This window comes from Scylla paramamosain, chromosome 27, assembly GCF_035594125.1.
Source record: "Scylla paramamosain isolate STU-SP2022 chromosome 27, ASM3559412v1, whole genome shotgun sequence".
NCBI lineage: Eukaryota > Metazoa > Arthropoda > Malacostraca > Decapoda > Portunidae > Scylla > Scylla paramamosain.
Genome location: NC_087177.1, coordinates 6,401,441 through 6,417,591, shown reverse-complemented (window position 1 = coordinate 6,417,591; position 16,151 = coordinate 6,401,441). Strand labels below are relative to the sequence as shown.

General features: G+C 40.6%; 1 long non-coding RNA gene across 1 annotated transcript; it reads right to left on the bottom strand.

Annotated features, from left to right (window-relative positions):
- Positions 1-4,693: 4,693 nt before the first annotated feature.
- Positions 4,694-15,776, bottom strand: LOC135114092 (uncharacterized). The gene is made up of 3 exons (XR_010275212.1): positions 8,180-15,776; positions 7,364-7,546; positions 4,694-5,626 (listed from the first exon to the last, which is right to left on the bottom strand). It is a non-coding gene; the product is annotated as an uncharacterized LOC135114092 (long non-coding RNA).
- Between the last annotated feature and the right edge of the window lie 375 nt (positions 15,777-16,151).

The window sequence follows — 16,151 nt, the reverse complement described above, 5'->3', positions numbered from 1 at the left end:
AATGGAGTTCAGTGTGACATCTCCCCTTATGTGAATCACCTCAGATTTCACTAATATTTGCTAAATAACCCTGTTGGTTGATAATAGATTACGACATTGCTGATCCCTAATATCCTTAATATCTTTTTCTGTATTTCATGATTGAAAGAGGAATTCCTTTATTTAATACTTTTCATTTAATGTAACTTTAGTGTCTCTCTCCTACAGAGATGTTCTGTGTTGTCTTCGTTGATCCCTCCATCACAAATGACGACTACACAAAGTCCATACTTGAATGAAGTACACCTCTCATTTTTGTGTGTCTGGGGAAATATCCATACGGTATTTCGTAAGAGGATACAGTGAAAAGAAATTTCTCATCATCACATTTCGCCGTAGTGCTGCATCTCTTGCCTTCCTTTCCTTTCACATTTGTTCATCTTCCGAACTTATTAACTGCTTGTCCCCATAAGTTTTTTTTTTTTTTTTTTGTTAGTATCGTATATACATTTAGTGTACTAATACTCGAGTTAATCAGTGTTATCACTCTTTCGTCTCATTCATGATGAGCAGAATTTTTTTTTCATTTCCCTCAGATTTCATCACGAAATGAATGTGAAGATACTCTTGGTCGTATCCCTCTCTATACTTTTCTGCGGTCAGCTTTTATGGGAACAGTGATTAAACAAGACTTTTTTTCTTAATGGGTCTTAATATGCTTTCCTTTTTAAGAAATAGTATATGTGTATAGAGAAACATACGTTACTACGAATAAACAGCAAGACACCTGCCGCTGTGAGAGCAAATTACCCAACGAGAGGATGCCTGACGAGATGCTTAGAGTTTTTCGTCCTTGGCGCTCCCAGTTATTGCTGCATGATATTTCCCTCCATGTCTGCATTACACCTGGGAAGAGTCCATCATGCTCTCAAAAAGCAGACAGAACAATCCCTTGGTCGCACAAAACTTAAAACACATTACACAGACACACCAGCCAGACGACAAAAAAAGTTCAAAGTTGCGAGTAATTACAACCACAGCGCGAAGTTTGCCACGGCGGTTGGTCTGCCCGTCCTCATGACCACCTACAGAATTATCGTGATAACTTTGTCACTTTTTCACGTCAGTGTCTGCAACATTCACGGTTTTAGATATGATTTCCTCTCAAAAAGAGGATTTTCCTGTGTTAACTTTTTTTTTATCCACACAAAAAACGCAGTTGTTTGAAAATACTGACAGCAATTCTTACTCCTTTCTTTCTTGTTGCAACATTTAAAAATAGGGAACTTGTTGGTGAGAATAACAAAAACAACAACAACAGCAGCAACAGTAACAGCAGCAACAACAGTAGCAGTAGTAGTAATAACAGCATTAGTAGGAGCAATAGTAGTAGTCGTAGTAGTAGTAGTAGTCGTAGTAGCAGTACGTCATGTTCGCTAGTGTGTCTTATAACAAAGTTAGTTACCATGAGTCTTTCATTCCCCGATTTTTCCACGCTTCGTGTTCAGATGGCACGCTTACTTGCTAAACATGTAGTTAAAATGGAGACTTTCCTATCTTTCATGGCGAGGACAACCAGAAGACACAGGGATTAATCAGTACTGTACAGGATAATTAATTAAAGCTGGTAATTAAGGAAACTTCACGGGGACTTGTTGTGAGCCACTACTAGTAATACAGTCAGTGATGTACAAACTGAAGGTGAACTGTACAACAAAACGAATTTGATGGAAAATAAACTGTTATGCTAATGAGGTGAAGGCACAAGATTTTTAGAGGGCTAATTATGAGGGGCTAAAGAACACGTGCAGGGTGTGATTATGTTTTTAAGTTAAAAGTTGCTTGACTGTGCTGAAAGCCTACGTGATCTAACCGTTCTGACTGCGCAGTCTTGTTCACTTTCCTGCCCTACATACCAGTTGTTACAGATCTTTTTGGGAAGCAGCACTTAATATATTGTTTACTTACGCTTAAACAAAAGTCCCATATTTCATTCCGTTTTTACAATTCAAATGAAAAAAATAGTAAGAATGATGGTCAAAAAGAAGAAATAAACAGGAAAAAAAAGATAAGAGAAAGAGGAAAAGGAGAAGAAGAAGAATGAGGAAGAAGGCATATAAATAAAAATAAAGAAATGAAAGCCAAAGACTGGCGCGCCGGCTGTCCGTCACACTTCACACGAATCCCTCCGCTGACCCGGACGGGTTAACGTGGCTGGCAGGTCACCCGGAAGGAAGGGTGCATGGAGCAGACTTTGCAGTACAAACGGCAGTACAGAATCACAAGTAGCGGCTTTTTTGGTGAATGCAGAACAAGAAAGAGTGAAAGAGACGTTTTTTATTTTAATTATAAGTTATAATTATCATTGTAGCGCCATTGCAGTTATACATTATTAAAAGAAATTGTGGTAACAGTTTTAATTTTGATTTCTGAACAACACGCTCCTGAATTTGATAACTTGTTCAAGAAAATATCGCAGTGATATTCCCCAATAAAAAAAATGAGGTGATTTCAACTAAAATTTTAACAAGACTTTTAAACACCAGCGGAGAATGAAAATAAATCGTCTTTATTTGCCAGAGGTGGAGCTTCTAGGCGGCTCCCTCCCGTCTCGTGCATCCAGCGGCGCCTCATCAACACCTGCATCTGGCCTCCCCTTCCCACCGCCTCATTCCAGGGTCCATCGCCTCCACAACCACTGGTGTCTCGGGCACGTGTCCTCTCCACTGCAATACACGAAACTGCCTCCCCTGAGTTAATGAAATTCCTGGGCTTAATTTGGGTGCTCTTGACCCCCAACAACACGCACCTTGAGAAGATATTGCACGGGGCTTTTTCGGCCCACTATTTTTTCCGGGTAACTCGTATCTGGCCCCTTGGAAACTGTCACAGCGCACTCTTCTGCTTTTCTCTCACCCTTATTAGTTTTCCTCCAATTTTGGTTTGTGCCTTAAAAACAAATACTGCGGGGATGTAGTTTTAAGGAATTTACAGTCTTTACCTTAGGACGTACTACTCTTATAATAAAGTTAGTGTTTATAATGTGTGTGTGTGTGTGACAACAACATAATTTGGCAAGAGCTACAATATTGCGACCAATTATGAGAACTCGAAGACGAGACAACATGAGAGAGGGAGTTAAGGAGATGAGCAGCGTTTGGTGCCAAGTGCAGAGTGAATGCATCCCTCATTCACCGCTCATATTCATTTTGTTATGGGTCATTAGTACAAAGTAGAATTCCTGATGCTTTAAGCTTTTTATCATTCTCTCTTCTCGACTCTACCGTTGACTGTGTTGCTATTTATAGAATGTAACCAATCGGGTAGACACAGCACTGAGGGTTTCCTTCGAGAACTTTTCTTGGGAAGACAGGAAGACTGCATCTCGCACATTTTTCTTCCGTGTGACTACACAAATAGATGCCAGCAGTAATTATCGAGATCTTTTCCTTGTTCAGTCACTGGCTTTAAGTTTTTTATTCGTGTCGCTAACTAAATGAACAGCTGTATGTGTTGTGTAGTGTACGGAAAACATTATTTCTGCCAAAGGTATTTATTGCAAGATTGATTTTCGGAGGAGACAAATCTGCATCACCTGTCATCTTCCAACGAGAGAGAGAGAGAGAGAGAGAGAGAGAGAGAGAGAGAGAGAGAGAGAGAGAGAGAGAGAGAGAGAGAGAGAGAGAGAGAGAGAGGGAGAGCGTTACACCTGCATTAATTGCATGTTTACCAAACCTGTGTTGCTTAATCGTCGCCCATTAATTAATCCCAAGCAATTTGCAGATCCATTAAGCATCGTCTATTCATCTGACATATCACTGCGTGCACTGTTGCCCTTACTTCACCTCTAAGAGCAAACTAATGCACCAGAGGAGGAGCTCTGCCAATACCTATCTCGAGGGCGTGCGTGTGTGGTGGTTAGCGTAACGAGTGGTTTCTGTTCATGGCTTCAGTGTTATTGTTCGTTTAGGGTTTCAAAGGGTCATTTCGTTGTTGAGGTGAAGTGAACTCGAGCCGAAAAAGAGACTAGTTCCTGTTTTGTAGCGTTGCAGTCAAAGACAAGCACCATTAGTCCTTTACGTGTGTGAGTTACAGCATTGTTAATGAAGGAGTGTACTAACAAAAATCTTATTGACGACGCCACGAGGGAGACACCACAATTATGGTTGAGAGACCAACCAAAAAACAAATATGACTTGTTTTTATTATCATATATGCATACTTATGAATGCTGAAGTCATTTTCCCTTTTCTGTATTACCTCGAAAATAATTGTTCGTCATAAATTTATGAACTTCAGATTGCAGTGCATCTGTACACTTAACAAAGTAATGCACATAGTCTTTGGTGAGGATTTGGAGATTCTGGTAGAATATGGCTTCTTCGAAAGTATATAAGGTGTATTATGCAAGCCTAGTGGTTAAATTATTTCTGGCTGTATGATAGTGTTACTAGTGAGTAATATTGATATTTCTATTTAATAGGCCTGATTCGCTGTGTGTACTTGTCAGTTCGAAAACCTTTGCTGATATTATTATCTGTTTTATGTTGTTTATCTACGTACTTCTTTTTTTTTTTTTTTTATTTATTTATTTATTTTTTATTTTTTTGTTATTTTGTTTATCGCAGTTGACTCCGTTGTCTTCATTCTGCTGCGTCCCAACCAGTCTTCCTAGATGCTCTTTTCGTTTCTCTGGTATAATGGATACAATAAGTATTGTAAATGTCATATTTATTAGCTATACATACTGTCCTGTACCTCGTACATGGATACTGCATTCAAATATTTTGTTGATCACGAAAACTTTTATTTAGATGATGTTTTTGTGTTTTATGGTGTAAATCTCACTAACCTTTCCATAACACTGCGTTGCATGACTAGATGCACACCTTTATTGGATAATGTATGTCTGTATTTTACTAGTTAATGTGTTTACGCATTATATAATTATATATTTTTTTCCCATCTAGCACCATCAATATTTCTTGTTTTTCCTAACTCGGTTAATTTGTTTTGATAATCACACAGACAGTATCCGTTTGAGTAATGAGGTCGGGTGCAGTGCGTGTTGCGTGCTCATGTATTAGCAGTCTGGAGAAAACAAGGCACTCAGCGCGGCTTAGTGTGCACAGCTGGAAGGGGCACAGGAAAAAACATTCCTCCCTTGTTCCCACGCGCCTCGGAACTCACAGCGTTATTCCGCCACACACTACGCAGTTTTGTAGGAGCCGTTCTTCATCTCCTCGTACAGGTAGTCGTCCTTCGTTGTCAGGTACGCGTGTGCGAGCAGCGGCTTCGCTTCAAACGTTGTTATGGTCCCTCGGGAATCGCGTGTAGGTCTGCTCCGCTTCGGCAACACCCTGACCCTCGTCCATCATGTAAACGCAGCGGAGATCATGGGAGGAACACGGCTGAGATGGGGGAGCGTGTGGAAGCCTGGAGAGGCGCCAGACAGGTTACCAGGACGGTGTTGGCGTACAGCAGACTCGGGATGAAGGTAGTAGTGCAGGATGGATGGTGATGGAGGTAGTGGAAGGTGCTCACTTTGCAGACCCAGCTTGGACACGTGGCACTCTCCCTGGCTCTTTAGTGGCGTTCCCAGACTCGCATCCCATCTGTAGTGGCAGCACCCAGCTCGGCCAGTCTGCTGCAAGATAGTCAAGCGATAATTATTCATGTTTCATAACACGACAGTTTGTAATTATGTTTGCAACTTTCTTTACTCTATTCTGAACAAACATGAAAAGAATAACATTTTGAAATTTGATATAACAACGTTCGCATATCTTGTTCTTGGCAGTGGTTTCTCTACATATCATTGCAGGGAACAGAGAGGTACGGACCATCAATTACAGTATAAAAAATAATTTAAAAAAAAATACTAAGAATTTATTGCAACCATTTCCATGCACGTGCGAGGCAAAGCGTCAGTCTATTACTAAAAAAAAACAATATCTGGTACATTTTTCCTGACGTCTTACTCTCTGTTACTTTTTTACTGACTTACCCCGTCTCGCATTCTAATACCAGACACAGCTAGATCCCCATAGCCCATCCAAACCCACTCAGATCCACCAATCCAGCTCACTGCGTCTCTTTTTTCTTGCAGTCTCTCACTCACTCTCATCCCCTGCCCCTCCTTCCCATCCTCCCAGCCTCCAACAGTACCTAGGCCGTTGATTAAAACTGTATTTTTTACTTTTCTGTTTACTGTGATTTATTATGCAAGAAAAAAGTGTTAGGTTTGTTGATTTCATGAATTATATATATCAGTCGAGTTTTCAGGATATATAGTTAAAGAAAACGTTAAAATATTCCCTTTTTTCCAGCTAACTAAAGTTTTTTCTTCCAACATGTGGTGTGTGTGTGGCCTCCGTTTATGTGTTTCTTTTTGACTGCGTCTCTCTCTCTCTCTCTCTCTCTCTCTCTCTCTCTCTCTCTCTCTCTCTCTCTCTCTCTCTCTCTCTCTCACCTGTATGTCACTGTGGTATTCATACAAATAATTTAATTTAAGCTCCGTATCATTAGACTTTGCTTAATGTCTGTCAGTGCGTTTACTCTGTCGGTCTTTTTCTTTCCGTTTCAGTTTGACTCCATTAGGAAACTCCATAAACTAAATTGCACGTGGGGTACCAGCGCCCTTCCTCATTAGCAAAGGTACGAGCAGAAAAACACGTTCATTACGCCACTTATTTAGTGGACAGGCACACGGATGAAATTGCAGAGTCGACTTCAATGAAATTCTGTACCACCAGTCAAGGGTAACATTAACATGATTATATATTTGTAGGATAGTGCAATCAAGTTTTTAAGAACGGAATTTAACTGGTTAATATGTTCATGATGACACGTCCGTCTTCATGTCTTGAGGTCTTGAAGTGTTTGTCGTCCTTTATAAGATTTGAAAAAGAGTGCACATGTAAAGTTAACTACTCGTTTCATTAAAGAGGTCAAATATTGCACTAAGTACTGATCTAGTACTAAATCAAGTACAAACGTTGGTATTAGTTGGCTTCATGTAGTGTAAAAAATAAATTAGTTATTAGACTTGATAAAAAAATTAAGTTCAAAATTGCTGCTCCCCTGGATGATTCTCGTGTCACCAGTTTGTCGTTCCTGGAGGAACTGAGGTACAACTAAAACCTCTTCCTGGCACTGACCTGTAGCCTCTGTTTTACTTGCATCTTGGAAAATCATTGATTATATCCACACTAATTCCCATAATCTGTTGTGTACATAATTGTAAATGAAAAATTAATAATAATGATAAAAATAATAAGAAGAAGAAGAGAAGAAGAAGAAGAAAAAAAAGAAAAGAAAAACAAGAAAAAGAAAAGAAGAAAAGAAAAGAATAAAAACAACAGCAACAACAAAGTAAACTTACTCAATACTTATGTTCCTCGGTCGTGTTCCTGCTGCTGTTGCAGGAAGTGCTGCCATTGGCCTTTGTAAGACACCAACAGATACGGGCGAGTCTGGCTGACGAACTGACATCAAACGCTGCCTGTCCAGTAGCGGAGAGAGAGAATCAATCCCTATACGCGTGGTCACTGCCCGAGGCGCTGCCCTGCCAGGGAAGGACACTTGTTAATACCGAAACAAACACCAATATGATCCACAGCAGCCCTAACCAAGCTTCAAAAAAATGTTCTAGCTTTCACACCAATATCTATAACTGTCTCTACTACTACTACTACTACTATTGTTGCTGCTGCTGTTGCTGATAATAATAATAATAATAATAATAATAATAATAATAATAATAATAATGATAATAATAAACCTTTATTTTAAAAAAGAATGTTCTAGTTTTCACACCAACAACTACAGCTGTTTTCAATATAATAATAGTAATAATAATAATAATAATAATGATAATAATGATAATAATAATAGTAATGATAATAATAATAGTGATGATAATAATAATAATAATAATAATAATAATAATAATAATAATAATAATAATATCAATAACAGTAATAACAATAAATGTTTTGTACGGCATTATGTCATAATGATATCGATGTGAAGGTAAACTAGATGCACGAAAGCTGCTCCCAGCTTGGAGTGTGGCAGCAACAGGAGCAAAGCAATACTGAAACGTTTGGAAGCTGAGAAACGCTTTGGTGCGTGAAGTGTGTGATCAATCAGATGAAGCCTGTTGCTGAGATACTGAGCGTGCCGCAGCCTCACGCACCTCTCTGTTCCCTCGTCGCTGCATCGTGACTGTAGTGTTTCCTCTCCCGCGGTTGACTCTGACGGTGGACCCTTTGCAAGTGTCAGTCCCAGAAGATCCCCAGCGTTGTGTCAGGGTTGGCAAAAGGGCTGCATCGATCTTCCCTTTTTTGTGAGGACGATGTGCAGAAGTTGTGCTGAAAGAGATGAAAACACACACACACACACACACACACACACACACACACACACACACACACATACACGCCAGATTAGTTTTTGGAACACCTTTCATGACTGGGAAAAGTAAACCGCTTAATTTGGCTTGATTGTAAAAGTTGTGCAATATAACTTTTTATAAACAATGGAATAGTCGAGAAAGGGCGGCAGGACAGCCGCGGAGCACGCCAGGGTAGGAAAGGCGAGAAGGCAACGAATGAGAAGTAAAAGGAGAAATATAAAATTCTGTGTTGAGTTTGAGCAGCCCCTGTGAAGAAATGGCCCACAGCACCCGTGATGGACACTGGAGTGGCGGGCTGCAAGACCTTCAATAATAATTTTAAAAGATGGAAAGAAAATCAGTTTTATATTACGAATTGCAGTACTGAAAGTGGAAAAATAGGAGGAAAATTGCAAACATCAAGATTCGTAAAATAAACACCAAGTGCCCGTAATGATGAGGACACTTACATAACAGATAAACCTAAAAAGCCAAATTCAAAGTTCGAGACAAACATGATAAAACATAATAAATGTATAATGATACAATCACTGCAAGCGATTAGATTAATTTCGGGTGATTCTGTAGTAAGGAAGAGCATCCTCCACACCTGCAATACATATTTACCATCTTTGTTGTTCTCCCGGCACGTGTAGAGGCCACGGGGGCATCATTACCAGAATGTAAGAGCAATGACAGTGGCGCTCCACCTGTTGCCGCCACGTGGTGGACACAACCTTCCCTGATCGACTGTCACACTCTGCAACGCTTATAAGAAATTTTTTGAAGGCACGAAACCTAACGAGAGCTTTATAGTTTTGCCTCCAGCACCTCGCAGCGGCGGGTCCTGTGCGGCAGTGCGGGGCGTGCCTGTGCGGGGGATGTGCTGGGTGAGGCTGGGTTGCCTGAAATGAAATTTACTCCACAGGAAAAAGAAATAAACAGTGATCATGCTTGACATTCGAGGAGGATAAAACAATAAAACCATAGATATTCTTTTCCATTCTATTTCGGGTTGTCCAAGTTTTTTTTTTTTTTTTCAGTACCATCCCCGTTACTTCCCGTTGCCTTAATCCCGAGTAGTTTGTACCAAACACTATCGATGTGTGAAAGAATCGTCTTTTTTTTTACTCTATATGTATTTGTTTTCCCAGAGATCAAGATAAACAAACGACCTCATAATGTATTCGTGCATTCACTACACCACTACTGTGTACATGACTTACCGTTTGGTGTATCCTTTGCTCCTCTTCACACTTAAGAGTTTTATTGCTCTTTCGTCATCACTCAGCCGCACGTTTCGCGTAGGTTACGAAAGCTCCAAAATACGTAATGTCCGTAGTTTTACTACAGTTGGCGGAGTACGACGACCAAAACGCTCGCAGTTAACCCGAAAATTGAAAACGGTCGACGCAATAAAAGTAGCGGAAATAGCCGTCGAGGAAGGCCCGCGGCTTGCTGCTGATGCTGCTGCTGCGAAGTCTGCAAACCTTGGTGGTGAGCTGAAGAAGCAGTGAGCGGTGATTCCTAAAATTCAGTAAACGTGCTTCTGTTTTGGCTGGTCAGTAGCCGTGTTGACGGCGATTTCATTAGCCAGGCGAGGTTGCGTGTGTGTGTGCATGCCTTGTCCTTTTGCCTCAGATTCATGTGTACGCGGAAAAATTCCGCCCCTTTGACCCACCAGTGGGTGATGATTCTTCGCGATCATTAAAAAAAGAGCAAGAGAGCCCAATGTTTGTTGGCACGCCCATGCACCGACAACGGCCTCTGCTGCCACAGTCACCTGACGCGCTCCTCTCCTCCTCCCGCCGCTCCAGAGTAAATTAGGCTGATTCTCATCTAATCATAATCGCCATTCTGCTTTTCATTTTACACAACCGCGTTTTCTCCCCACAACAAATAAGACGCTGATCTTCATGCTTCGGTATATTAATTAAACCAGCGTGTCATTAAGGCTCCTGTAATAAGTAAACATACTAATACACGAGCGTAACAATTCGCGTAAGATGTGTTATTCACGTTTCCAAAATTATAAAAGCTATGTTTCATCACCTCGCTACCGAAGCCCTGCGTCCCGTGTCGCCAGCACGCCTGCCAGGCCATGCTGGTAAATGCCTCGATACACTTAAGTGTTAATTAACTTGGAGCATTTTTATGGCAAGCTAATATGAACGCTTAACTTCATGCTCAGTATTGCCAGTCGTGGTTCCGTGGGTGCTTATGAGACGCTTTGTTCTCTTGTTCTGTTCCATTGAGTCAGTACGTATGATCCGAAATGTGTTCACTCCCGAAATATACGAGTATCCAGTAACACACACCGCGATAATACACCGCCGTGTACCAAGCGTGTCGTGCGCCATAAACTCACAGATATGGTTGAAATAGCAGTAACTGCATGTGGAAGCGGCTCTCTTGCTACAGTGAGTGGTGGCGAGACAGTGCAGGGTTAGGGGAGAAGTTTGTAACGCAAGAGGGGGACGTTGGAAGCTGTGAACCCCAAACACAGCACCTCCTTGACCGGAGCTTTGACTCTACAGTGAATTACAAATCTCCCATGAGTCTGCACGCTCGATGCAGGTGTTCTCGCGGCCACCCACCAGCTTGCAGGGTCGAGGATCACTGAGGCAATCTACTGTGTGGTCACGGCGCCCGATGCCTCACCGATCATTGGTTGCGTCACCGCCCGGAGCTGCCTGGCCACCGCCGCCTCACGCTCAGGGCGAGGAACACCGCGAGACGAAATCGATGTTGCAGTTTCGTGTTTAGTACGTGATTGTTTGTTGCTCTCGCTGATACTTGGAGATGATGCTGTTGTTTTTGTTATTATTATTATTATTATTGTTATTATTATTATTATTATTATTGTTGTTGTTATTAATGTTATTATTATTATTGTTATCAGAATTACTAACACTATTATTATTATTATTATTATTATTATTATTATTATTATTATTATTATTATTATTATTACCATCATCATCATCATTACTTCTTGGCAACATCTCTCACATATCGGCTAACGTTCATGAACACGCAAATCACGACCTTAACCTAACCATAGTCTTTTAAAAAAACGTTTCATTTCCACGTACGAAAAAAAAAACACGCGAACTCGATCGCTACGCTACATACATACAACCATAATAAAAACGGAACAGTCACAAACAGACAGTAAAATAGACACACGTACGTACACAGGTAACATTGCAGTCTGTGAGCATGCGTGGGCTTTGAAGACATCACAATGAAACATGCCATCGTAGTACTTTGGATGAGGCACACTGATAGTCTTTTTGTGGACGTGTGACTAGTGATGGTGGTGATGGTGTTGGTGGGGGAGGGAGACAGGATGGGCGGCGGCGTGGGGCTGAGGGGCCTGGGCGGAAACAAGGCAGACGAGCGCTCGCTTTTTCGGGCTGTATAAATATAATCAAGTCGTGAGTTCGAGGATTTATTTAACTTTGAAATGAGAGAGAGAGAGAGAGAGAGAGAGAGAGAGAGAGAGAGAGAGAGAGAGAGAGAGAGAGAGAGAGAGAGAGAGAGAGAGAGAGTATTTAATTTCGAAATGAGTAGACAGACACACACAGCAGATAGACAGACAGGCAGAGATAGACATACAGATAGACAGACAGACGAAGAGGGAATATTTAACTTGGAAATAAGAGAGAGAGAGAGAGAGAGAGAGAGAGAGAGAGAGAGAGAGAGAGAGAGAGAGAGAGAGACTGGCCGTGCATTCAGCTTACCGTGTTTTGATCGAGAGTCTGCGAGGATTGGAAAGTTGGAGTAGAGAAGCCAGAAACAAAACAAAAACAGAAAAAAAATATCAAGAATAACGAAGAAAGAAGGGAAGGGGAAGAATACGAAGAAGGAAATGTAAGAAAAGAGGGAAAGGGAGGTTGAGAACAGTGGAAAGCAAGGAAGGAGCAGCTGAAAAAAAAATGAAGAAATATAGAAAGAAAATGAATGGAAAATTGAATTAAGCAAAAGAAAAGGAAGAAGAAAGGAGAGAACTTGAATAATTAAAGTGGAAATAAGTAACTAATAAAAAGGAGAAAGGGAAAATAAAGGAAGAAACCGGAATGACAGGAAGAAATGAGGGACAGAGAGAAGTGAGCGGGGAAGGCAGATGAAGAGGAAAGATGGAAACGAGTCGAAGATAGAACGACGTCTGTAAAAAAGAGGAAAAGGAAACGAAAGTAAGTCATGGAACAGAAAGGAAAGAAAAGAAAGAGGGAAGGAGAAGCAGAATGTGAGAAGGGGGATGAAGAGTGGTTGGTAAATTAAAGAAAAAAAAGAGGTAAAGGACAGAAAAGAAAGGAAGGGATAAGGGAGGCAGAGGATATATTATGGAGAAAGAGAAGAAGTGAGGTGAACGGCGGTGGGTAAACTAAAGCAAAAGAAGTGGGAGAAAATAGAAAGGAAGGAGAAGAATTGGGGATGCATGAGGAACAATGTTTAAATTTAAGGAAAGAATTGAGTAAACAGAAATGAAAAAAAAAAGATGGGGAGGGAAGAAGAGGAGAGTGGGAGGAAGGAAAATATGGAAATGAAAGAAAATGGATAAACTAGAGAAAATGAGAACTGGATACGAAAAGACAGAATGAGAGACAGAGATATAATAGAGTAAATATAATAGATCAAAAAATGAATATGAATAAAGAAGTAATGAGAAGAAAGCAAGTGAAGAAAGAGGAATGAAGCACGAAGATAAATAATAAAGGAAAGTAAGAGAAAACAAAAAGAAGGTGAATGGGTAGACAAGATAAGGAAAGAATGAAGGATAAATGAAGGATAGTGGATAAACTAGAGGAAAAGGAAGAGGAGGACTGAATACGAAAGAAAGGAATGACTGAAGAAGATAAGTAATGGAGAAAATGAGATGAAGGATGATGAATAAACGAAAAAAAAATCAGTAATGAAAAACAAAAAGATAATGAGGAGCGGATGAAGGATAATGGATAAACTAGAGAAAAAGAAAACTGAAGAAATACGCGGAAAGAAGTAACGGATGAAGGAGGGATAATAGATAATAAATATATGAAGAAAAAGAGCAATGAAAAATGGATGAAGAATGGAAGATAGACTAAAGAAAGAGAAGTAAAGAGAAATAGAGGATAAAAAAGGGGAATTGGTGAAAGATTGAGGAGTGATGGAGATAATGAATGATAAGTAAATAGGTGAAAAAAAATGAAGGAATAAAGAATGGAGGATAAACTAAACAAAGAGAAGTGAAGAAACAGAGGACAAAAAAAAAGGAAGGAATTAGGGAAAGAAGAGAGTGGAGGAGATAATAGATAATAAGTAAATAAATAAAAAAACAATAGGAAAGGAATTAGGAACGCAAGATAAAACTAAAGAAAAAGAAATTAAGAAATAGAAAGGATATAAAAAAAGGAATTAGGGATGAGAGAAAGGAAGAGAAATAAAGAAATAGGGTGAAAAAAAAGAGGAATTGGGGAAGGAAGATGAGTGAGTGAGGGAGGAAGGAAAGGAGAGATGAAGATGAAGGACGGTGGGTCAATCCTCGTGTGCGCTGCTTGAGTCATGAGGTACCACAGCCGCTCCCTCTACCTGTGCCTCGCTGCGCGCCACCTCCTTCACCCCGGACCCTCGTGCCAGAAAGTCGTACCATGCAACACTCAAGGTCACAGGCGCCATGACCACTGGGGATGACGTGGTGCAGGTGCGGCGACGCTGTAAGTTTATGGCGCTTGTCTTTACGTTTTAGTAGCGAGAGAAATTATTCGGTTGGGTATTGATCTCTCAACTCGACACAGCCTTCCAGACAACTATCCCCTCTTCTTCAGTGACACTCAACTGGCCCCTTCTACGCTGAATATCCTCGGTCTGTCCTTTTCTTATGAACCAAACTGGAAATTTCACATCTCATATCTAGCTAAAACAGCTTCTATGAAGTTAGGTGTTCTGAGACGTCTCCGCCAGTTTTTCTCATCCCCCCAAGCTGCTAACTCGGTACAAGGGCCTTATCCGTCCATGTATGCAGTATGCTTCACATGTCTAGGGGGGTTCCACTCATACCGCTCTTTTAGACAGGGTTTCATTATCTCTCCCCTAACTGACTGTCTTCAGCCTCTTTCTCATCGCCAGAATGTTGCATCTCTTGCTATCTTCTACCGCTATTTTCATGCTAACTGCTCTTCAGATCTTGCTAACTGCATGCCTCCTCTCCTCCCGCGGCCTCGTTGCACAAAAATTTCTTCTTTCTCTCACCCCTATTCTGTCCACCTCTCTAACGCAAGAGTTAACCAATATTCCCAATCTTTCATCCCATTCTCTGATAAACTCTGGAATTCCCTTCCTGCTTCTGTATTTCCACTTCTTATGACTTAAACTCCTTCAAGAGGGAGGTTTCAAGACACTTATTTATCAGTTTTTGACCACCACTTCGGACCCTATTCGGGATCGGCATCTCAGTGGGCTTTTTTCTTAATTAGATTTTTGTTGACCTTGGCCGGTGTCCCTACCGCATAAGAAAAAAAAAAAGATATAGATACATAGATTGTTTTGTTGAGTAAGTGTTGTTATTGGTGATGTGTGTGTTGCTTTTGTTGGTGGTGGTGTTACTGGTATTGTGCTGGTTTTGTTGTTGTTGTTGTTGTTGTTGATATTGGTGGTGGTGGTGGTGGTGGTGATGGTAGTGTAAATTTAGCTGTTTTACTTATATCAAGAAAATAGTTATTACCTGAAAACTTATGGATTGATAATGGAAATTTCTCTTATCATGAACTGGACTCCACTACTTCCAAATTAGCAGAGGCTGTCAGGATCTCCAGCACACGCCATGCTGGCCACCGGCTGCGGGACACTTGCTTGCTTCGCTTGATGTATTCTTTTCAATAATACATCGTGACTGCACCGCATCATCATCTCGCTTGTCAGTGGATATGAATACTTGAAGCATCTACTTAATCTAAGCGTGTCCTGATAAGCAATAAAACTTGATAAATTTGCTCATGACATTATTTTTTTTTATATTGAAGTAGCCTGTTGACTATATCCTTAGGTCTCATTAATCACAAGCAGATACAAAAGAAATTAACTATTATTAGGTGCTCAAACCTGTACTTCTATAGGAAATTATTATGTAAAAGTCTAATAAAAAGCCACGTTGCGCAATATCACAAAATTCAGATCCTGGCAATCCCCGTCAACTTGAAGCTTTACACTTAGTTGTTACAATTAGCAGTTTGACATTATACTGAGAAGGTTAAAGGTAAATTGACAGTCATAAAATACATTGATGTATTTCGTATCATCCATCTTAAATTAAACTTATTATGAACAAAAGTAAATGATACTGAGTCTTACAACAGAATGGTAAATGAATCAATGAAAAAGTGTGTGTGTGTGTGTGTGTGTGTGTGTGTGTGTGTGTGTGTGTGTGTGTGTGTGTGTGTGTGTGTGTGTCTTTTCTTACATATGTAAATATCAGAGAGAGAGAGAGAGAGAGAGAGAGAGAGAGAGAGAGAGAGAGAGAGAGAGAGAACCTGACCGATTTAATGAGGTGAGTGTGTCAATCGCTTACTAATCAAGAGCCCCTCAAAGGAGAAGCGACGGACGGGCCTCGCCACGCCCTCCCTCGCGCTCCTCACTCTGCTTTAATCTTTCCCAACGCGGCGGCGGAAAGGCGGCTAACGATGCAGAAAGATTTGCTAAGGAGTGATGATTGCCTCCTGCCCCTTCCTACTTTCACCTCTATACTTTCTTACTCTTACTTATCTTCCTCCTTTCCGTCTTTCATTCTCTGAAT